We start from the raw sequence: 25,498 nt of genomic DNA, 5'->3' as shown, positions 1-25,498 counted from the left end.
GGTCGTGAAGGATCTTCCACCAATACTCACAGTCGTTCTGTGTCGCAATTATCGGGGAATTATCTCTGCACTAAGGGAGTGTTATCTGCGGAGTAAGGGGGAGACGATGATGACGTGTTACGTTCCAAATCCCGTGGAGAGGGAATGGTATACTCCGGAAAACTTCAACAATTCCTTCGGTGATTACGTTAATAGTAGGAATCGTAAACCGTGGAGTGTTAGCCTCCGGAATCTCGCTGCTCCTCGGGGAAATTCGTCTGTTAAGTGAGGTTAGCGATGCCAAACTGAAGTATGTTCCAGGCACCGAGGGGTCTAGTCAGCGGAAACTTTTTCCAGCACGTGAGAGGATCAAGCGTGACCATGATTATGAGTGGCACGCTACTGTTATTGAAATTGTTGGTCCTTGGGCGTACGGTTGGATTCCTGGTCCGCGCGGTTGGCGTCCTTCTGCGAGTAGCAGGCCACGTGAATCTCCTCCTCGTTATGGAGATTTCTGTCCCTGGCGTTTAAACTTCGAAGGCATGAACTTTCCTTATGCCCTCGACGTTGTTGAAGGAGACGAGGAGGAAGGTTCTGGTGCTATACTTCCATCGAAGGGTGTTCCTACTGTCAAGGTACGCGGATTCTAGCCGCGCTTCTCCTCCTTTAAAAGTCCAACTGTTCAGGGAAAAATAACTCTTTTTGTGGAATGTGTTGGTTTTCAGGTGTCGAAGAAGAAAAAGATCAGGCCGAAGCAGTCTTCTACCATTGTGATGGGTGAGGCTGAGGTTCATGAAGAAGTTACCAGTCCGGTAAACGAAGAGTTTGCCGAGGATGAGGAGATTACGGATGGGGAAGAACGTACTGATACTTCCCCTCTCAATGCCGAGGAGGAGGTTCGTGCGGGTTGTGATGGTGATGAGGGAAGAAACAATGCCGCGGTGCTGACGGGTGTTATTGGTGATATTTCTGTCCCTGCTGGTGATGCTGCGGAGACTCTCCCCACCCTTTCTCAAGAGTTTTTTTTGACCGGGTTTATTCCGCAGGAGAATTCTTCGATGATGCTCTCGATTTTCCTGAGACTTCTCTCTACTTTCCCCAATGATGATTGGGATGTGCTCGGGGGTGCTGGTAAGGAAGACGTTGGTTCGAGACGGGGGCGGATGATCATGGTGCGCATGTCGATGCCGAAACTTGTGCTGAAGGGGCCATATCGGAGAAGGGGAAGTCGGTGATTGACTCGCCTTCCGCGGATTTCCCTTATTCGCCGACATCTGAGGGTGAAGACGCCATAATGGATTGGCTCAAGAAAAAGAGTCTGTGTTCGTCCCTCATCCTGCTCCGGTGGTTACTGGTGAAAAGGATTCCGATGCGTACACCCGTCGTATGATGGAACTATCTTCCAAGGCGCGGGTATCTGAGGCCTGGGGGAAAAACTTGAGTGTTCCCGAAACTACCCTTGTATCGGAGCCTCCTACTTCTGTTGCGGATATGATGGCCATAGCCGATGGGTACCAATATGGTTTTCCTCAGCAGCGTGTCTTGGAGGTAAGTCTTCGTACATATCTCTTCGTGATGATCGAATCCTTCGGTGAAATAATGTTTGTTGTCTTAATGTGTAGATGATGAGGAGTGAGCATTGTAACCACGTGTGTATCAGTTCTTTAAAGCAAAATCTTTGAAGCTGGAGGCTAAGCTTCGTCACAGAGAAAAAATTATCTGCGGCTGAGGTGGAAATAGAAGAGCTGAAGAAAAGCCTTAAAGAGAAAGAAAGGCTGGGTGAAGCGGAGGCTGGTCTTCGTTCAGAGCTTGCTGCCGTTCGCGCCGAATTAGAGCAGACTCGCGGCCAAGTTTCAGCTTTCACAGGTTTGGTTCTTTTTCCTCTTTTTCTCTCGCCATGTGTCGTAATTCCTCTATTACTTAGTTGTTCTGTCTGAGTCTCCCCACCCTATCTCCAGTGGGTGGCGTCCCCGAGCTGATATGGCTTCGAAACGAAAGGGCACGGCAGAAATCTCGTATCAAAGAGTTGGTCGAGAAAATTAAGAGCGAAGCCAAAAAGTGGGACGCTCGGGCTGAGGTATGGCGCGCAAGGCATGTTCAGATAGTTGATATGCAGAATCTGTATAATCACGACCGTGCTTTGTTCAATGGTACACTGCTGTGGACACGTGAGAATCTGCGGGAATCCCGTGAGCGTGCTTCGTTGTTGGAGTCTAAGATACAACTTCTGGAAGAGGAATTACGAAAGGCTCGATCCCTCCCTTTTCCAGGAGTTAAGGATAGCATGTTGTGTCTAGCCAGGGAAAGGGACGATGCCCGTGCCGAAGTTGGGGCTCTAAGCAAGGCCCTTGCCGCGTCCCGTGCTGAAGTAGCTCGCCATGCTGAGTCTGAGAGAAATCTTGAAGTGTGTATGTATAGACTTAGCAAAGGGGTATCAGAGATAAACAACGAAGTCAACCATCTTCGTCACATGGATTCGATGAAGCAGGTAGAACTAGATGCCTGTCAATTTACTCTCACCAACCTTCAACTAGATTATAAGAAACTATCAGCGGAATATGACCATCTTGATGAAGCGCGAGATGCGGTTGTTAATGAGTATGAAGAGGCTTCGGCTTGTGTCGAAGGTATAACCCTATTTCATCGAGTGTGACTGTGTCTTTTCTGTGCTAACTCCCTGGTGTTGTCTTTTCAGAGCTCGAGGGACAACTCCGTGTTGCAAATGAAAAGTTTGAAAAGGCTCAATCTTCCTTAGCGGCAGGAAGAACAGACTAATCACTTCAAGAGTTTGGCGGCATCCCGCGAGGAGGCCGTTGGCGCTGCTTCTAACGAAGTGAATCGTCTATCTTCGTTGTTATCCCAAGCCCAGCAGCGGACGACAGTTATTATGCACAAGGCTCGGTGTCAATTGGCTGAGGAGACGAACAAGATGTTGGAGAAGATAGAGCTTGGCCTGAAGACCGAGCATGGCCTCGTGAAGAACTATCCGCGTCGTCCAGTACCTGCTGCCTTGCCTGGCTCGGGACCCTCATCTGGTGGGAGCGTCCCTTCAAGTCTTCGGAACAATCCTGCTGATGGGGCGGCATCATCTAAGTAGAGACCGCAGCTTTTTGTAGAGACCGTGGCATCGCTATCCTTCCATTAGATTTTGCTAGTATCATGTAAAAAGAATATTTTTGATGTGTATTCTTCCTTGAATTGGTCTTCCGCTTTTTGTAATCATCCTTTATGAAATGGATCTTTTTCTTGATATACCTGCAATGTTGGTTTGTTTTTATTTTAAGCATTGTAAGGAAAGACATTACAAATCAAAGTGTTTTAAGTATTTGGGTGCGATACTGAAGGGAGGTACCTTCGTGATCGTCTTGAGACCTGTCACCCCGCTGGCGAATCCTGGGCCAGAGGATTCCCAGACGGTGGGGGCCGAGGCAACGTTCTAGGATATGGGGTTAAAATATTTACATACACCCATTCCGTCGACCCGTTGCCTTAAGATTGGTTGGGTATCTCTTTCTGCTGGGTGCCTTCCCCCTGGTCTTACACTTATGGACACTGACGGGGAGCCCTGAGAGATTGTAGATTAACTACTTTCCCCAATATTGTCGATAGGTTTAGTTACTTGATATATAGAAAGCTTGTTTGATTGATAGGTTGAGGCCTGCAATTCCTCGTCCAGAGATAGAAACATGTAGAGTGGTCACGCTCCCTTCTTCTTCTGGTACGCTTCACGCAGTTGCAAGGCTGCGTTGCCCCTATGGGAAGTATGGTTTGAGCCACTTAGCATTCCAAGGATGCCGGAGGACCTCGCCTTTCAGATTACGAAGGTAGTAGGAACCGCTTCCCGCAATATCGTGTATTATAAAAGGTCCTCCCCACGTAGGTGCTAACTTTCCCCATCTCTTCTCTCGTTGATACTGTGGGATTGTTCTCAACACATACTGCCCCTCTACAAAATTCCGAAGCTTTACCTTTTTGTTGTACTCCCTTGCAAGTCTTCGTTGGTAATTTTCCATCTTCTGCAATGCTGCTTCCCTTCTTTCTTCTAGGTCGTCCAATCTCTCTAACATCATGTCTGTTGTGAGATTTTTCTCCCACGCTTCGGTCTTTGTGGTTGGCATGAGTATCTCTGTAGGGATGACTGCTTCAGCTCCATAAGTGAGGAGAAACGGGGATTCCCCGTGGCAGATCTTCGCGTTGTCCTGTATGCCCATAACACATTGTGTAACTGTTCACACCACCGCCCCTTATGTTCGTCTAATTGTTTTTTGAGGATAAGGGCGAGGGTCTTGTTGGTGGCTTCCGCTTGTCCGTTGCTTTGAGGGTATATAGGGGTGGATTTGTTCTTCCTTATTTTGAAAGCATCGAAGAGCATGTCTATGTTTTTCCCTTGTAATTGCTTACCATTATCGGATACGATTTCTGCTGGTATGCCGAACCTGCAGATGATGTTCTGGAATATGAAAGTAAACACATCCACGTCTCTGATCCTGGCTAAGGCTTTAGCTTCCACCCATTTACTGAAGTAGTCCGTGGCTACTATCAAAAATCGCCTTTTCCCTGATCCTTCGATGAAAGGTCCCGATATCTATGCCCCATTTTGCGAATGGCCACGGGCTATCTACAGAATTTAACATTGTTGCTGGCGCGTGTATCTTTTTGGCGAAACGCTGACATTCTTCGCATCGTCGGGACATTCTTGCGGCATCCTGTATCATCGTGGGCCAGTAATATCCTTGCGTTTTGGCTTTGTCGGCTAGTGATCTCATACCGCTATGATTCCCTGCGTCCCCATAATGGATGTCATTTAGAATTCGGTGCCCCTCTTTTCGAGATAAGCAACGTAGTAACGGTCCGAGGAAGGATTTCTTGTACAGGACCCCATCCCGAAGATCATATCTTCCTGCTTTGGAGAGTATTTTCCTAGCCTGTTTATGGTCCGCGGGTAAACTTCCCTTTTCGAGAAACGCATGGATCACCGTTCTCCAATCATCTCTTCGTTGCTGAAGTCTTCGTCTTGATTTGCTCTTGACAGGATATCTTCTTCGTCAAAATCGTTATGGATGTCCTCTCCTACCTGGTCTTCGGTATTTTCTTCCACTGTATCTTGATTGTAGCGAAGGAGAATTGAGGTGTAATCGAAGGCTCGTATACCCTTGTTATTTTAATAGCTTCGATGCTTTCGTCCTTCAGCATGGATGATATATATGCCAGGGCATCTGCGTGCCTGAGATCCCTTCTGCATAAGTGCCGGAACTTGATGTTCGGAATTTGTGACGCCAATGTTTGGACCAAGGCCCTGTAAGCTGAGAGGGTGTCATCGTACACGTTGTACTCGAGCCCTATTTGCCGTATGACAAGCTGTGAATCACTTGTTAGTCTTACGTCGGCTACTCCCATCTCTATTATTATACGGAGGGCATGTACGACTGCCTCGTATTCGACGATGTTGTTGGTATGCTCTTTGAATTCTAACCTGAGTGCCTGTACAATCCTTTCTCCGGGGGGTGGTGATGACAATGCCTATTCCTGCTCCTTCCTTATTTTTGGAACCGTCGACGAAGACTTCCCATTGTCTTTGACTCGAGGGTTCGAGGATATCCATTGGATCCTTGCTTTCTTCCTCGGCTTCTGGTATTCCCTTAATCTCATCGTCGTTGTCCAGGGGAAGGTCTGCTAAGAAATCCGCCAAAACTTGGGATTTTCGAGAATGTTGAATTTCATGAATGATGTTGAATTGGTCCAGGTGGGTGTTCCACTTGGCTATTCTGCCCACTTTTCCCGCGCTTTTGAGGACTGCTTCCAGTGGTGCTTTGCATGGGACCCGGACGAAGTGAGTTAGGAAGTAGGTTCTCAGCTTTTGAGTAGCCCATACCAATGCTAGGATAAGCTGTTCGATCTTTGTGTAGTTCCTTTCCGCAGAATTGAGGGTCTTACTGACGTAATAGATAGGTTGTTCTCTTCGTATTGGTTTTGACCAACACTGCGCTGACTGCGTCTTCGGTTGCTGCTATGTATAATGCCAAAACCTCATCAGGATCCGGCTTCTGCAGGATCGGAATCGAAGCTAGGTGTTCTTTGATTTTTTGGAAGGCTTCTTCGCATTCTGCGGTCCATTCAAACTTGCTCCCTTTTTTGAGAATATTGAAGAAATGTCTGCATTTGTCCGAAGATCGGGCAATAAATCTGCCCAAGGCTGCTATGGACCCATTGAGCTTCTGAACTTCTTTTAAATTCTTTGGGGATGGCATTTCTACTATGGCCTGAATCTTCACTGGGTCTACCTCGATGCCCCTTTTTGTTACCAAATACCCGAGGAATTTCCCTGAGGTGACACCGAAAGTACATTTCTCTGGATTTACTTTCATGCGGTGTTTCCTCATTGCTTCGAAGATGTCTCTCAGATCCTTGTGGTGATCTTTGCGCAGCTTGCTTTTGACGAGCATATCGTCAACGTAGACTTCTAAGGTACTTCCGATCCATGGCCTGAAGATAGCATCGACCATTCTTTGGTATGTTGCCCCTGCGTTTCGAAGTCCGAAAGGCATTCTAGTGTAGCAATAAAGACCATGTGGTGTGTAGAACGCTGTGTGTGGCTGATCCTCTTCTGCCAGGGCCACTTGGTTGTAGCCAGAATGTCCATCCATGAATGACAGTTCTTCATATCCTTCTACTGCTTCTACCAGCTGATCTATGCTTGGCAATGGATAGCTATCCTTTGGACATGCTTTGTTGAGGTTAGTGAAATCGATGCATATCCCCCCCCCCCCCATTTTTCTTAGGAACGACGACCATATTGGAGATCCACGTAGGGTACTTGACCTCCTTGATGAAACCTGCGTCTAGTAGTTTTCGAAGTTCTTTTTCCACTGCCTTATGATATTCCGGCGCAACTTTTCTTATTTTCTGTCTGAAAGGTGGCGTGCCTGGTTTGATGCGCAGCTCGTGTTGGATTATTTTTGGGTCAATCCCAGGCATATCTCCTAATTTCCAGGCGAATACATCTGCGTATTCTTTAAGTAACTTGGTCAGGGAATCTTCTCTCTTTTCGTCCATTATGGTCCCTACTTTGATCATCTTCGGGTTTTCCTCCGTTCCTATGTTGATTTCTTTTACGGGCTCTACTGGCGTGAAAACCGGCTTCGGATCCCCGAGGACTGGGACGTTCTTTAATTGCTACTTGGTATGTTTCTGTCCCTCGTTGGCTGCTGAAGTACTTGTCTCTGTGTTCCGGACATTATCATCTTTGGTCAAATCCCTTCCTGTAGTTTCCTTGAGGAACTGGTCTATGGCCTTCTCTTTCGCAGCTTCTTTATTTTTAAGTCTTCGGGTTTTGTGTTGCTTTTCTTGTTCGTTGTTGATGCGATCCTGAGTGGCTTGGCACTCTCTTGCAGAGACCCGATCTCCCTTGATTTCCATTACTCCCTCAGGTGTAGGGAATCTGAGATATTGGTAGTACGTTGCCGCCACTCCCTTGAGTTTATGTAACCATTTTCGTCCAATGATGGCATTGTAGGGGGACGGGGCGTCCACTACGCTGAACCGTGTTTCTACTTTCATGGGTCCGGCGTCAACCTGCAACACGATGTCTCCCAATGGCTTCGTGGGTGCTCCATTAAATCCGTAGATGGTGTAATAAGAGGTCATTAGCTGTTCTTCATGGAGCTTCATTCGTTTGAATGCATCGTAGAATAGAACGTTCACTGAGCTTCCCCCGTCTATGAGGATCTTTTTAAGGTTACATCCAGCCACGGGTAGTGTGAGGACCAAGGGGTCGTTATGGTCTTCCATATCTTCGTCGATATCTTCAGCATCGAAGATAATAGGTGAGTCCATCCACTCTTCATGTTCGTCCACCTCTATCCCATCGATCTTATACAATTCGCATCGGTCCTCGAACTGCTTCCGTAACCTCTTTCCTATCTGTGCTGTAAGTGAGGGCCCTGCGGTTTCAGAACACGAGATGGTGTTGATTGTGCGGTTCCCTTCTGGAAGTTGGACTGGCTTGGTTCGTTTAAATCTATCCTCTGCGACATTCTTTCGTATGTAATGTTTGAGCTCGCCCGCATCAATCAATTTCTGGATCATTATTTTGAGGTTTTTACATTTTTCGGTCTGGTGCCCGTTGAAACAGTGGTATTCACAGTAATCTTTGGATTTCTCGGTTCTTGGGGGTTGTTTTCCCTTAGACAATGGACATTCCAGATTTTCCCTTCCTTTGATCTCTCGCAGGATCTGAGCATAGCTAGCATTGAGCTTTGTGTAAACTTGATCTTCGAACTTCCGATCGTCTTTTCGCCTTTCGTCCCTTCGTTCTTTCCTATCTTCGTGAGGTCGTTCCACCGATCAATTCCTTTTGGATCTAATGGTTTGTTCTGCGGAATTTGTACGGTGAGTTCTCTGTGGGTACGCCCTCGGGTTTTCACGCTGGATTTCTTCAAGACGAGCGTGTTTTTCAATAATTATTCGAAGATCCCCCTCTGTCTTAGGCACGCTTCCATGAATCTCAACAAAGAGTGGACTCATTCGGTCTAATCCCCACTTGTAGCAGTTGATACTTACCACCGGGTCCACACTTCCTATGGCTTGGCAGACCTTGTGCCATCTGTTGGTGTATTCCCTCGTGGTTTCCTTATAGCCGATTGCCAGTGAAAAGAGCTTATCCATTCCAGTATTAACAGCCTTGTCGTACATGTAAGTTCTTAAGAACTTTTCTGCGAGTTGGTCGTAGGAGTGGATGGAGTTTGGCGGAAGATTATCAAACCAAGACAATGCCGATCCCTTCAGACTCGATGGGAAGTATCTACAGAGTACTGCGTTGTTCTGGCTCCATCTAGCCAGTACACGGTTATAATACCGAATGTGTGAAGCGGGATCGCTGGATCCGTCATAGCATTCGAAAGTCGGGACATGGCATTTGAGTGGAATAGGGGTGTTGGCCAGGCGATGAGTTAAGGGCGTGGAGTTAGCCTCTCTCATGACCTCTTCTAACCTTCCTCCGCCTTGTCTACTTTTTAATTTCCTGATCTCTGCCATCATTTCATCACGCAGCTCTTCCATCGCGCGGTGGTGCCCTACGTTCCTATGCTCGTGATAGCTTGACTCTCCATCGTTATAATCTGGGTCGGATGCGCTACTTCCTCTGGACGCGTTTCCATTGGCTGCTAAGATGACTCTTCGGTCTCGGTTTGGTTCGGGTGCCTTTGAATTTGCTTCATCGAGTTGTTGGCTCGTCTTTGTGCTTAAGGAAATCCGGTCTTTTAAATCCTGGTTTTCTCTGGCCAACAAAGCCACAACATCCGCGTAAACCTTTTGGCTTTTCTTCAATTCTTCAAGTTCGGCCATCAATCTGTCTGATTGGTTCGACCCTTGATTGGGAGTCCCATCTCAAGCTATTACGGCCATCGTGCCGCCTTCTTATATGGTTTGTACTAAAGGCGGGGGAGGTTCAGCTTCGATTGTTGGCATTCCCAGATCGGGCGGAGTGCCCATCTGCGGTGTTAGAGCCACCTGCACAGTTTGATTCAGCTCGTTGGTTGATGGCATTCCGAAGGTTGGCGGATGCGCGGGTTGGTACGTTCTGGATTCATCCACCCTTTCTTTTGGTTGGTGAAATTGATTCGTAGCAAGAGTTTTCATGGCTTCCGTAGTCTTCGGGACTGCCGCTGTCGTATTATATTTTGTTACCGATGCTCTGAGGGCCGCGGCTGCAATGGAGTTAGCATTCATAGGCGAAGTGATTTCCGCAGTGTCCTGTCTCTGACTGGTCATTTTGGCTTTGTCTCTTTTATGCTTGCTCCGGGTGATGACCGGGGTTGTCATCGGTGCTTCCATCGACGTGGCTCTGGATTTTCCTACTTCTTGCATCTTTCTGCACAAGGGAATTTCAAACAGCGAGAAACAGAAATGTCCGTGCGGATCGGGTTAGTTTGCAAAAATTCCTAATTCCACGACAGGGAGAAACTGCCCGAGGGCCACAGAGAACTCTTAGGGAAGCTCATTTGATCAAAACATGAGTTAAAGTATATGGATTAAATTCTTATTAAAAGTGCGGATTCATTGAAAGTATGAAGAAACGCGAGAAAATCCCTTTTAAAACTGCACGTAAATCCTTTGAAAACTTACGAAAACCCAACGGAAAGATAGGTCCGTACGAGATCTAGAAAAATGTAGATCCGTGGATCTAAGTAATAAATCTTTTAACCAGTAAACGACGATACTGTCGGTAGTACCGAAGACAACGGGTGCGTTTTTGAACATGGTAAAGTTAATAAAAGATAAATACTGTTAAAGATAATGAAGCAGAGCAATCTTGCGCTAATTTAATTATGAAATCACAGGATAAGATAAATCTTTTACCGGGACGAAGTCCCTGTTTCTAGCGCCAAATTGTAAACACTTAAATCACGAAGGCATTTGCGCGTTCACAACCAAAGTTCGTAATCTAGACAGACTCATACTGATGATACATTTGTGCCGATTCCTTGGCTCAAAACCCTCGGGTTTATCACAGCCTCATCTAATAACAACGTGCGAGGCGTTTGAGCACGGGACCTGAGTAAAAATAAAGAAGACCAAACATAGAAATAGAGATTCATGGAGTTTTAGACGAACGTAAAGTGCTGAAATGTAAATGAGACTGGGGTTTACGTGGTTCATCACAAATGCCTACGTCCACGGGGTTTGTTGTTTCACTATGTATTTGGGAGTTACAAGGATAGTCGAATGACTTTGGAGTTTACATGTCTATCTTATTGTAAAATACTTACACTCACAATTATTCTCTCTCCTTCTCTCCCCTTCTCTCCTTGATTTTTCCGATCCCCTTTACTCTTGGTGGAGAGGGGGTATTTATAGGGTTAGAGTCTGGAACCCATCTCTGAAGACCGTTGAAACCTTATCTTCTTGTGTTTCGTGTCCGTCCCGCGGAGGTCTTTATTCATCACTTGGTCACGCAGGACCATCCTCGTTCGTTCCACGGGTTGATCGACACGTATACTGCTCAGAGTGTTTAATGCGGGTAGTTGAGGCGCCTGCTCGTGTCAGACAAGTGTCTTCTGCCCCTGTCACATCCGTGTCAGCTAACTTTCTCTTCACCGTTGATCTTAGCTCCTTTTGGGGATGGGATAAAGTAACTCTTCGGGAGTTATTTGGTGTTCCGCGGTACATCATGTTTTGATGTGTTGGCTTGCATGCTTTCCACGTATCTTCCCATATACACGTGTTTGATGGTGAGATATGTACACACAAATTCAATTTATGTTAGCTGTAGACAAGGAAAAACGAGATATAGATATATAAAGTTAAAAGAGTGACCATAAGGTATGACCGCTGCATCGAGGATAAGAGGATGGCTCACAAGTATGGCTTTCAATTCTGCTGGAGCTACCTACATTTGCGATCAAATGCGAGATGTCATGAACTAGATAACTTGATACATATATGCATAGCTATTTCCTTCCTTGGAACCCGTTGCTTAATCATTTCCTTGATTCGATCAACGATATAAAGGAATCTGACAACGTCGACATAACAAAGATCACCAGTTTTTAACCATCCTTCTGAAACAATAGTTGTTGTTGTTGCTTTATCATTTCTCAAATGTCCTTTTCATTACATTATCACCCTTTAGCCAGAGCTTCCCTTCATTATAGAGTGGCACATGAATTCCATTTTCAACTTTTACCACCTTGGCATAAAAAATTCTCAGAAGCAATTGTCTACCGAACCACCGTGAGACTTTGCTTGATAATCCAAAACAAAGAAACTAGACGCACCGCAAGTCTCTGTTAATCCATAGCCTACCCTTAGCTATACAGATGGAAACTTCTTTCTAAACTTATGTGAATTTTTTTTGCTTAATGGTGCAGCTCCGAAGCGTATTCTTCTTAACGATGACAAGTTACGACACCTACCAGAATACTTAACTAAAGCTAGAATTACAGGAGGAACAGATGTGATTTACTAATTTTATGTGTTTCTACTGCTTCAACCATTGCACGGAAATCAAACTTAGGCATTAAACAATAGTGTTTCCTAATGAAAGCATACCGAGGACAAAAACGCTAGACCATAAATATAAAGCAGATGAAGGATAAGTGGATGTGGTCTCGAGAGGACTCAACGTCGGCAGTCCACTTGAGGAGATTTAACATGGATATGAAATTAGAATGTATTAATATTACACCTTTAATCACACAAGTTCTTCTCACATATTTTTGTTCGGTGTGGGTTGCAGTGATCTCCACCCCACCCAGAAGACAGAAGAGATCCACTTTTTTGTGTGTCAGTCGGTTTTTTTAGGAGTTTTTTCTGTCAGTTTGTTTGTCAAAACTAGCCTATCTGTGTTAATGACATATGTGAAGGTGACCCAAGTTGGCAATTTAGAGACCGAGTGCAAACCTTAGAAAAGTATTCGATATTGGAGTCTTGCAACAAGAGAAGAAACGTCGGATGTATCAAACAATAAATATAAAGAACCCTATCAAACAACTCTACCACGAATAAATTGATGAGGGCAGAATCACAGGTTCAACAAGCTGTTCTTAACACATTAGTTCGCGGGTATACTCTAAAGTAATGCTAAACCCCAACGTGCGGAGATGTGTCCAGGATAAGACTGCCCGATATAACTTGTATTAGCACAATACAAGTTACCCACTCTTAAACTCAGCAACGGGGATGGAAGTAAAACGCTGCACGAAAATAAAAGCAAGAAGATGAAGAAAAAAAACCTAGAGATGGTCGCTGCTTGTGTGTTTTGAAAAGAGATTTTCGAGTTGTATTTATAGGAAAATTAACTTGCAAATCAAGTTAGGTTTAGGTTTTTTCTTACAAAACGAGTTTTGTTTCTTGTAAAACAATTAAACACAAAAAAGGAATTTTTCCATAAATAAAACTCTTAAATAAATTATTTATCAAGTTAAAAACTTGCAAAAAATAATTTCAAGTAGACACGGACTTGGTGTTTGGTACACGCGCATGGGCATGGGTCGAAACATGTATTTTTCGCCCCACTCGCTCCACTCACATTGTTTTACAACATATCCATGAGAACATGGTAATATAGTGGAGCAACTCTTTAGTTTTCCACAATGTGGGACTAAAGGTTTCATTTCATTCACTCAAAAATGAGTGAGTATCCTTAGACCCTTAGGTCATGAGATCAAACCACACCAAGACCAAAAAATCATTTATTAAATAACTCATTTATTAAATAACTCTTTTGGAAGGCTATGAATTAGGGGCGTCAAATCTAGAAAAAATTAATGTGTTAGATCCAATGAATCTTGCAATTTCAGCATGGACTATCGATATTCGTACAAGTGCACTTGCAAACTGCTTTCGTCATTGTAAATTTCGATTAGCAGATAACACAAATTTAGACAATTTGGATGAGCATACAGACAGTGAAATCACTCAAGACTTGCAAAATTTGATCGAGAAGTTGGGATATCGCAATTCTATAAATGTCGAAGATGTCCTAAATTATCCGGAAGAAAATGAAGTTACATAGTTATTGACTGATGAAGAAATAATCGAGAGCGTTATTGGAACTGATAAAGATGTGGAAGAAGATGATAAAAGTTCTACAATAGAGCCCCCTTCACGAAACGAGACTATTAAAGCGGCTATCACATTGAATAATTTCTTGCTGAGCTATCAGCAAACAACGCCAAAAATTCTTACAATGATAAGAAAAATTAGAGATGAAATTCAATGCGATATTAATTTTAGCAAAAAACAGAAGACACTTAAATCATTTTTCAAAAAGTCTTCGTAACTCTTTAATGTATTGAATATGTATATAATGCGTTATTAATTTATATTTCACATGGGGTCTACATAGGTAATCGAAAATGTATTATCTTATAAATTTAGTGAATTATTAATTTGGCACGTTGTCTCCTACTCGGGACCGGCCAAAAATATTATTTAAGAGAGTTTATTAAATAATCGAATATTAATTAAAAGAGTTTCTACTGTATAATCAATACGTGCATGCACATTCAGAAAAAACGCTACCCTTTTTTTTTGGTCTAAAATCATCAAAGAAATAATGAGGTCGCTGAATGACATCTACGTTTAGTAATAAAGGCTAATGAAGAACATCAGTAAACATGAGCTCAATTGAAGAAATAAAAAATCCACTGAAACAAAAATAAGAATAACAATCACGTTTAGTAAAGAAAGTTGTAGTCTCTGTCTAGGAATAACAGATTGAGAGTTTATCCTCATTACAATGTCATTGGCATCATAGTCAATACCTGCTTGCACATTCAACAAAACACCACACTTGTTTTTGTCCAAAATCAACCTTTCTCCTGCTTTCCTACCATTTCTTTGCTATCTGAACCATTGCTTCCTTCTTCCACCAGTGGTTCGCTTAACATTCTTCATATGCAGCACGCTCTGGGTCGAATTCTGTTTCCTCATAGTAGGCATAAGTAAGACTATCCTCAAATTTAGAGTAATCCCATCCACCATTCTCCATGAACTTCTCTGGGGAATCTGCTCTGCCTTTCACCATGGACTTCCAGTCTGGTTTTTCAGCATTCACGTAGAACTTCACATTACCAAAGTTAAGGCGATGTTTTATGCCAGCAAGCGACTTTAAGGGAATTGAACTGATTTCAAGCACACTTTCCTCCTTGAAGTCCTGAAATATGACAGTCATATCAATTTCCCCGGGACTAAGCAGCGCCAGATTAACAATCTCAATGTCACATAGAGGAACCACAACGAAAGGTGTTTCTACAAGCACAATTAGAGAAAATGAAGTCAGGGAAAAGGCAGCTGGTTCATTCGAGGGAAGAACCCCATAAAATTAGTACTCCTTCTCTAGCTCATCAAACAGATCAGGTGATTTACGCTGGGAGCTCCATCGATCATCAACTTTATAGACAAAGTTCTTTAAATCTTTGTTAAGTTTTGCCATGAAGGGGTCGCGCAAGTGGAAGCCCCTCTTCTTCTTCTTGACCAAACGTTGGTCCATCTTATCTAATTCATGATCAGACCTCTTCTGTCCAAGATGGAATTGGATACCTTTTGCTTTTTCTTCCTTCGTCTCACGCAAGTGGAAGTGTAAGAGAGGCAGCATCCTCTTATCCCCAACTCGGAACAAAGAGCTTTCAATATCGTTAAAGAAAAAATGCGTACGGAAAAGTTTCCCATTGCTCAGCTGGAAACTAGATGCCACGAATGAAAACCGGTTTACGTGGGCTTCAAGGCTACCAACAATGGTTTCTTTATCTTGGCCAAGGATCGTAACATTAGTTAGCCTTATTATCCTGTCATTCTTTTCCATCCGTAGCTGCAACGGAGCATATCAGTACCACATTTAGACCAAGATTCTCTTCTTTTGTCTGATATGAATCTCATCTTAGGCTTCATTTCGGAACTATCTGCTTTGCTAGAGTGAACAGCCATGAACCTTCGTTTATGTACAATCTTAAACTTGCGAGAAAGTCTTGCCTGATCATGCTTCCGCTGCTCCTCCATATATTTCTCTGGCCACTCAGAGAGGTCGATTCCTTCGAATCCTTTCAATAGGAGGTGAGGAAGGCGATTAGGATAATGATTTATCAGATACTCGCGGAATTCTCCAAATTTTCTGGCATCAACATACATGTTTTCTTCCGAGGTTCCAAAAACTTTCTTCTTAACGAGATGTAAAATTAAATCTGCATCGGTAACACATGATAGGAAGAATAACATAATATCAGACGCCTGTGGACAGTGATCAGGATAAGATGATATAAGATCATTCAGATGCTTGTGGAATTCTCCAAGTTTGCTGGCATTAATAAGCATGTTTGCTTCCGAGGTTCCAAAACTTTCAATTGAAAGGAGATGTAAAACTAACTCTGCGGCCTGCAAGAAACGATAGAAAGAAAGCAGAAAGCAACTTATTCCCTTGGAGAAGATTGAATTTCCAGAAACATCATATCTTCTATCATACTAGTCAAGCCCGTATGCAAGAATGATAGCATTAAAAATTGAATACAGCTAGTAGTATCAGAATCAGTGTGTAGCATGAGAGTTAACTAATGTATCAAGATAAAGAAACTCTATATGCAAACAGTTCTCTTGCAGGAGGGAGTTTATCGACATCATTCAAAGATAGGTTATAATTAGTAGGTAAATACATATATCAGTTTCCTTTTATCTATTAGTTCACCGTGTTGATACCTTCTCCGACATGGACACAAAAAGAAAAAAAAATTGACACAAAATATTTCTAAAGCACAACTCAACGATTTACATTAATCAGTACTGGATCATAGAATTATACAAATGATGAGAAGGAAATCAAGCAATTAGAGGATATATAAATGTCTTCGAAACCCTAGAACAAAGACTAGAAGAAAAAAAAATAGGGCAAAAGGAGCTAAAATTTAAGATGTTAACAAATATCATTTGCAGGATTCGAATCATACATACCCAAACCGCTAAGCACAAGAAAAATCGGTTTTTTAGGTGTGTCGCGTTCTCAACAGAGGGTTACAACAACTGTTCCTCTTTACTGATTAAAAAGAGAATGAAAAGCAAAAATTCACCAAAAACCTATCTATGACTCTGTAATCTGCATGTATACTGACTGTATACGGAACGTTGAGCAGGCCAATTTTGGTACTTGGGCTTTTCTTTTACCTGCTGGCACAAGATCACTTGAAGCTGTGGGTCAGGGCTGAGCATAACCACCCGAATCCACTAGCTAATCGGTGAACAGCTAATGGCGGATTTTAGAAAGAACTGTTTTTTGGAATTACTCGAAAAAGGTGGGGGACTACTCTCCATATTTCGGATGGATATTCGAAGTAATAATGAGCTATCCCTTATCTAAACATTTTTAATACCAAATTTGACCTTGATAATTAAATTAGTTAATGATTAGTGAGTTAATTATAGTGGAATATTGAAGGAAGAAAACAAAATATCTTTGATAACCAAACAAAGAAAGGAGGACTAAGTACTTATAGTCATGAGTCACACACCGACTATGACACACTACTAAACAGAAAGCAGAAAAGAGAGGACAATACACAGTAGTCCGTACAGATACAGCTGTCAACAGTTGTGTGGTAAACAAAATTATAAAGGCACACATGCATAGACTCAAGGCACTCCTACAATAGGTTCTTCAGTTCTATCAGCCCCCTCAAACTGAGCTGGGTATGAGAAAGCGCACTCAGTTTGTGTCTGAGAAAATCAAATCTTGAAGAAGTTAAACCTTTGGTGAAGACATCAGCAACTTGTTGATCTGTGGAAATATAGAAGACCTGTAGTGTTTTAGATTGAAGTAATTCCCTGATAAAGTGAAATTCAACGACAACATGCTTCATTCTGCTATGGAGGACTGGATTAGAAGCTAAAGCAATAACAACTTTGTTATCACAACCCAAAGAAGGAGAAGTATCAAGGGAAACATGTAGATCCTTCAGTAACTGGAAAAACCAAAGAACTTCAGCAACAGTGTGGGCTAAAGATCTGTATTCAGCCTCAGTTGAGCTCCTTGCAACTGTAGGTTGTTTCTTTGAAGACCAGGATATAGGGTTAGTGCCAAAGAAGACACAAAACCCACTTGTAGATCTCCTGTCATCTGGCTTTCCTGCCCAGTCTGAATCTGAATAAGAGGATAAAACTTGCAAGCCCTTTTTAAGAACTATACCAAAGTCAAGTGTACCTTTCAAGTATCTAAGAATCCTCTTGGCTGCAATTAAATGAACTATAGTAGGATTACTCATGTGCTGGCAGACCTGATTTACAGAGTAACTAATTTCAGGTCTTGTCCAAGTGACATATTGCAATGCACCTACAAGGGATCTATACTCAGTTGGATCTGGCAGCAATTCCCCATCAGTAGCACTAAGTTTGCTGTTTGTAATAGTTGGTGAAGAACATGGTTTGACACCCATCATGTTTGTTTTCTTTAGAAGATCAAGGATATATTTAGACTGAGACAAGTGCATTGCTGAGGTGTTTCTCTTAATCTCCAAACCTAGAAAATAATGTATAGGACCAAGATCTTTCACTGGAAACTGAGACCCCAAATAAGAGATAACTCATCACAATAACTAGAAGAAGACCCAGTGATTAAGATGTCATCAACATAGATAAGAACTATAGTTATGTGAGAACCTGACTTGTGTATGAATAAAGAAGTATCTGCCAGAGAAGTAGTAAAGCCAATTGAGAGAAGAGTATGCATGAGTTTTTCATACCAGGCTCTAGGAGCCTGTTTGAGCCCATAAATGGATTTGTGAAGCTTACACACATAGTGTGGGTGTTCCTTATCTTGAAATCCAGGAGGTTGAGTCATGGAAATATTTTCTTGAACGTCTCTATGAAGAAAGGCATTACTAATGTCTAACTGCTTGACTGACCAATCATGATGAACAACTAAAGATAGTACTAACCTGATTGTAGTAGGCTTAGCAACTGGACTGAAAGTCTCAGCATAATCTATGCCTTCTTACTGATGATAACCTTTAGCTACAAGCCTAGATTTCAATCATTCAATAGTGTCGTCAGGTTTATATTTAACCTTGAATACCCACTTGCAGCCAACCACATTCTGTGAGGGATCTGGAGGTACTAAGGACCATGTACCTGCATTTTTGAGAGCAGTATACTCTTGATTAAGTGGTGATATCCATGCTATATTCTTAATGGCCTGAGAATATGAAGTAGGTATTGTAGGGGTAATGTTTGTCAGAAATGCAACAGGTAATGGATATTTTGTAGCAAAGTAGACTTTAGGTTTGTAGATACCAGACTTGGACCTAGTATGAATCTTGTGTGTTGAAGTTGTGGGAGGCACAATATCAACAGTATTGGAAGTATTTGGAACAGAAGATGAAGGCACTGAAGGTAGTGAAGATGTTGTTGACACTGAAGGTGATGAAGTTGGTATTGGTGCAGTAGTAGAATGCTGAAGTTGTGATGGTGTAGTATCTGAAGTTGTTGTAGAAGTAGATGACTGATGAAAATATTGCTTATCTGAAATAGTGTTAGAGACATCAAATAATTTGCAAGCTAAAGCAGAAAAATTAGATTCATCAAACTGAACATGTCTTGACAGATACACTCTCTTTGTCTGAGGATCAAAGCACCTATAACCTTTGTGAGACTGAGAATAACCAAGAAAAATACACATTTTGCTTCTTGGTGATAGTTTATGCTGAGCATAAGGTTGCAACCAAGGATAGCAAGCACATCCAAACACTCTCAAACTGTTATAATTTGGTGAAGACCCATAGAGAACTTCATAAGGAGAGACAAAAGACAAACTTGCAGCTGGTAATCTATTGATGAGATAGTTTGCAGTCTGAAAAGCATCTACCCAAAAAGAATCTGCTAAGTTTTCTTGAAGTAATAATGTTCTTCCAACACCAACTAAATGTTTGTGTTTTGATTCAGCCACTCCATTTTGTTGAGGGGTATGAGGGCAACTATATTGATGTATGACTCCATTAGATGCAAGAAAAGTTTATAATTCAGTAGCTATGAATTCACCACCAACATCTGTTCTAATCACCTTAATCTTCAGGTCAAAATAATTTAGCACTTGAGTTGCATAATCAACAAAAACATAAGCAAAATCTGACTTTCTTATTAATGGAAAAATCCAACAATATTTGTTGTAATCATCTATGATGTCACAGTAGTAACTGTATCCATTATTGGATGTTACAGGACTTGGTCCCCACAGATCGATATGCAGTAACTGCAATGGTTTATTTGATACTGAAAAAGAAGCCTCAAATGGCAGCCTATGTGATCTACCTAGCTGACAATCAGTACAGAAAATAGGCTGTTTTGAGAGGTTAACAACTAACCTATGACAGATTCTTTGAAGTGACTGGAATGAAAGATGACCAAGCCTTTTGTGAAGAGTAGAAGCAGTAACCTGAGAAGCATCAAATGCAGTATCTTTAACAACAGCAAGTCCAGTGAAATGAACAACATCTGAAGAAGCATTGTTTGTTGATGAAGAACTAGAAATATCTGTCAAATGCATTGGATATAGTCCATTTCTACTCTGCCCTTGGAAAACATTCCTCCCAGATTTGACATCCTTAATATAGAATTTATCAGAGTCAAAACTTATACTACAATTATTGGCTTTAGTAAACTTATGCACAGAAAGAAGTTTATGGGAAGCAGTTGGAACATGTAAAATAGTTGGTAAAACAACTTTGTTGTTTCATAAAATTTTTGTAGTAGAACCTATGTCAGATATTGACATACCTTCATCATTAGCTGAAGAAACTTGCTCATTACCAGTATAGGAGTCGTTTCCATGATCGAGATGGAGTATTGACTAAGGGGGAGTGATACATATCACCATAGTATTGTTGTTAAAGTCGTGATGCAATTGGACTTTGATGTTCATAATAATAGTATGACACTGCATAATAATGATCGAGAATCTCGATTTCTCTCATTGTTATTGCTACGGATCTTCAACAACGGTGATACTAAACTTACAACCTTTGGGATCATTGGAGTACTTGGAAGGACGAAGATTTCAAGGAACGTTGAAGATTAGACTATGGAATAGGAGCCACTAAAGTTTATCTTTTTTGTATTCCACATGTATTAACAGTTTTGTCACTAAAATTGACAAAAGGGGAGATTGTTAGAGCATAGCTCGGTCAACCTCGCATGTGTTGTTATATCAAGCATGTTTGTCAATGTTAGTGATCAAAACTATAAGTCTTTATTTCTAGCTTATTAGATAAGTCTCAGACTAGGATAGGAAAAGTGTAGTTGAGATCAAAGACTTCATGGCGATTAAACGACAACGACGAAGATCTACACAAGGAACCGTGGAACTTCATCAACAAAAAGGTATGTGAAGACTTGAACTTATCTATCAATCAAAAGTCTATCTATTCTATCTCCTACTTCTTATGAGACAAAAGTCGTATGCTATATAGACTAGATCATGCACACTTGATACTTCGAGCTGAGTATTCATTGCTTATCTTTTACTCGAAATCATGTGTTGGTAAAGCGTTTCGCTTTGATCAGGTTTATCTTCACCTAGTGACGAAAGTCATGAAAAGTTTCAATCACTATTTGAGAATTGCTCTGACGTGAATCGTTCTGGTGAATAACGGCTACATATCATCCTCTAAGAATGTCTCAATAGTTGGAATGAGAGTTTAGATTATATAACCATGTATTCATTGGACCGAAGTTTTAGAACTTTGTTGATCAAGAGTAATCGGGAGGATTGTGGAATTGGCTTGCCAAGTCCGCGAACTCAGTCCGCGAACTGACGGAAGTTCTCGACCGAGAATTTCTGCTGGGATTTCCTAAACTCGTTTGTGTGCTAAGTCCACGAACTCAGTCCACGAACCCAGTCCGTGAACTGGCGGAAGTTCTCGACCGAGAATTTCTGTGGAAAACTCAACCGATTAACTTAAGTCCGCGAACTTGTTTGTGAGCTTAAGTGGTTATGATCTAAAGATGTGCTCTGAACATGAAACATTAATTATTAAGGAATGCTTTATGCAAATCGTGGCTATAATGTTCATGAGCCGATCCTGTGAATCGAATCATATTTGTTTCAATTGTGTCTTGTGTAGTTACATAAGATCTCATAGCAATTGAACAACTCTCTAACTAGTTCATTTGAGTCAATTGGACTAGTTATGGTGAAGAAGAACATGATTAATATGAAGTGCTCATATGGTTGACCTTTTGGGTTATCATGTTGAACCAATATACACGTACTCGTTTGGCCATGGTTTTCACAAACCCAGTAAACGTGTACCTAAGTGTGTGTGACAAGCTAGGTCTTTCGATCTAATAGTTGCGAGATATTGGCTTGAATCTAAATCAGGTTTTCATCTAACGATGAATATGGATTGCTTTGTAACTAAAGCAAAACCCTGATTTGAAGACTATATATAGGAGACATCTAGCTTGAGAAAAAACTTAATCCCCACACGTCTGTGTGATACTAGTGCGCTCGCTAAAGTCGATATCCATTAACCTTTGATTTTTTTCTCTAAAATCAGGTTAACGACTTAAATACTTCATTGGGATTGTGAAGCCAGAGCGATACTACTTTTATCGTAGTTGTGTGATATGATCTTGTATCTTCTATCGTACGAGTACAATCTGTGATTGGCTTGAGATCGTGAGAGTTCTCCGATAGGCAAGATAAAGAAGTCACAAACATCTTCGCCTCACTGTTTGTGATTCCTCGATAATCCTCTTGTGTAGTCAGGAAGGATTATTGAGAGGTGATTGATTAATCTAGGTTGTTCTTCGGGAATATAAGACCGGATTATCAATTGTTTCATGTTACCTTGATTTTATATCTAAAGACGAAACAAAACCTAGGGTTTATCTGTGGGAGACAGATTTATCCTTTTGATAGACTTTTCTACGTGAGACAGATTTGTTTATTGTCAAGTCTGTGACTTTGGGTTGTAGCAACTCTTAGTTGTGGGTGAGATCAGCTAAGGGAATCAAGTACGCATTGTCCTACTGGGATCAGAGGCGTAGGAGTACAACTGTACCTTGTATCAGTGGGAGATTGATAGGGTTTCAACTATAGTCCAGTCTGAAGTTAGTTTGCAGTAGGCTAGTGTCTGTAGCGGCTTAATACAGTGTGTATTCAATCTGGACTAGGTCCCGGGGTTTTTCTGCATTTGCGGTTTCCTCGTTAACAAAATTTCTGGTGTCTGTGTTATTTATTTTCCGCATTATATTTTATATAATTGAAATAATACAGGTTGTGCGAAATATCATCAACTTCTCTAATCCAACCTTTGGTAGTTGATTGTAGTTGATTGATCCTTGGACATTGGTCGTTGGTACCGTCCAAGTTATCTCTCTTCGATAAATACTCGCATATTTCTATTTGTTTGAGTAAAGATCAAATCGAGAGATTGAGATAATAACTCCTTGAGATATCTTTTATCTAGATTGAGTATGACTGTCTAGTTGATTCTCTAATAAAGTATTTCGGAGTTAGTCCATACAAATTGCTAATCGAAATATTGGGTGGTCTTGTTAGACCCCCGCTTTTTCAATTGGTATCAGAGCAGGCAAACACGGTTAAGACCTTACAAGTCTGTGTTTGTAGAGATCTGACTCTATGGACAAGAGTACTATCTCTGATAAACGCTTCACCAATAATAAATATTCTCTCTCGTCTAAGTCTATTAAAGAGAAAATCTACTCAATCTCGAATATAGAAAAGCCTTGTTGTTCGACGAGACAGATAAACAATGACATATGTGTTCATGATCTCCCTTCGAAAGAATCCTTCTCTTCTAATGAATGGGATACAGCTGAAGAGAGTAATTTGATTCTAAATCTTGTTAGAATTCAAGCTGTCAGATTGGATCAGTTAAAACACCATGTCAATGTTCTCCTTGGTGTTGTAAGAGATTGCAAAGTCCATGGAAATGCTGAAGATCAGTCTTCGCGCTTAACTCTTGAGGCCAACCTCGAAAAAGATGCCTTGGATATTGAACGCCGTTTGAATAAACTTTCCGTTCAAGGTTGTTAAAAGCAGTCTAACATACCAAAAACTTCTGATGCCACTCATTCAGAAGTCTGTACAGGTGTTCCTAATGTTTCCACCAAACTTGGGACAGTCTGTAAAAGAGACAAAGCTTCTGATGATGATATTAAGACAACATCCTCCAATCATTCTTATGATCAAAAGGGATGTTTGGTCTGTGAGACCAAGAGTTCTATTAGACAAAAGAGAAACTCTAAGTTGAATAAAGGTTACTTAGTTCAACTACAACACAACCTAGATTTGATTCTCAAAGGTGTGACTGACATCCGTATGATTGAGCCAATTGGTTTTCGTACCTATCATGCGTATGCTACCGGGAATGTCAGTACAGTGAGTTCCTCCAATGTTCAACGGCAGAATAGATGTCTTAATAAACATCGTCCAAAGAAGGTTGAACGCCCTGTCTCTAAAAGCAACCTTGTTCTTGTTGAGAAAGTCATCCCGGAAGAAAGAAAAATGGAGGAGATAAGAAAAGATATTAAAGAGATGATTGTAAGATACAAAGAGTTTGTCAACAGATTATCTCCATCCTCATGTCAAGGCACTTCTGTTAAGGATTCTAACTATGTCTCTTATTTTGATGACAGTAAATTTTATGATAATTTCGCATGTCAAATAGGATCCCTCTCTAAGACTAAGAGTAAAAACAAACCTAACCAAAAACACAAAACTCTTAATGAGCCCGTGGCTCGTAATTGTGTTAATTAATCACAAGGTTCGAGAGCTTACTCGTAAAAAACGCTGTGAGTAAGTCTGTGTTAAAAACATGTATACTTGTTGCTTGTATCTGATAAGTTAGGCTATTTTCTTATCGTCTTTAGCAAAACTTATGTTGACAGATCCACCAAGAACAAGTATTGGTTAAGTCAAAAAGTTGTTGTTGCATAGTGTCTTATTATTTGTGTTTAGGTCCTTTTTTTTCGAATATCTTAAGGACTTTATTCTTCAATGGGTATTTTTTGTACTCGAATGGACTCTGTTCTGTCCCGAGTCAACGGTTTTGTTTAAACCCTAAATTGTTTTCCCCAAGTTTAAATATCCAACTTCTAAGGGTTACAAGTCACGTACGTGTACTCCTAGTTGTTTTTCGGATTTTCAAGGATGTCTTCGTCTTCTTCTTGCTATGGTGGTTTTGCAAAAGGATTTCGTGACAAAAGTGTTGAGGTTGATTCTAAGAGGAAGAGAACACTTGTAGATGAAGATCATCCCAATGCCTCATGCTTATTTTCTTATACTCATGAAGATGCTGAAAAGGATGATATGATCTTTGCTGAAGTTGTTCATGACTTTCTTAAGTACTTTGGGTAAGCAAAACAACAACTTGTTGATACTCTTAAAGGTCTTGATAATGTGAAAACTGAGTTGGAAAAGGTTGTGTCTGATCTTGGTCTCATAAAATCTCAAATCAAGGATCTTCGAAAAGAGAATCATCTCTCCGTTGATTCCGAGAAGGCTATCGATCACAAGCTTGAAGACTTCTTGTCTCGTATGGATTCTAATCCTCCAGTGTCTCTGTTTGCTGTTGAAGATACATTCTTTTCGGAATCCAGTTAGCTTGTTCTTCTTGAATTGTTTTGATGCCTAGTATATCTTCTTTTTGGTTTAGATGGAAGAATAACTAGTGTTTTGAATAGCAAAGATTGTGACTACACATAGCTATTTTTTTCATCTTCTTATGTTTATTTTTTAGGTTTATGGTTATTAAATTCTAAAAATATTTGAAGGATGATTATTATTGCAATTGGTTTATGTTGATATATTGCAATATTGTTATGGGATATGTATTGTTTGCGTCCGTGAACTTGAAGGTCCCATATTTTGTCAAAAGTAAAGTCGTTCATGAATCAGTATTCTTATTGATGAAAGGACGAATGGACTTTTGACATATACAAAAAAGTTAAGCCTATGTAATCATTAAAGTCGTGATGCAATTTGATAGACGCATTTATGTGTCTATTTTGTTCTCAA

Source organism: Papaver somniferum, chromosome 9 (assembly GCF_003573695.1).
Source record: "Papaver somniferum cultivar HN1 chromosome 9, ASM357369v1, whole genome shotgun sequence".
Taxonomy (NCBI): Eukaryota; Viridiplantae; Streptophyta; class Magnoliopsida; order Ranunculales; family Papaveraceae; genus Papaver; species Papaver somniferum.
The sequence above is the reverse complement of the archived record's forward strand: the minus strand, read 5'-3'. Positions refer to the sequence as shown.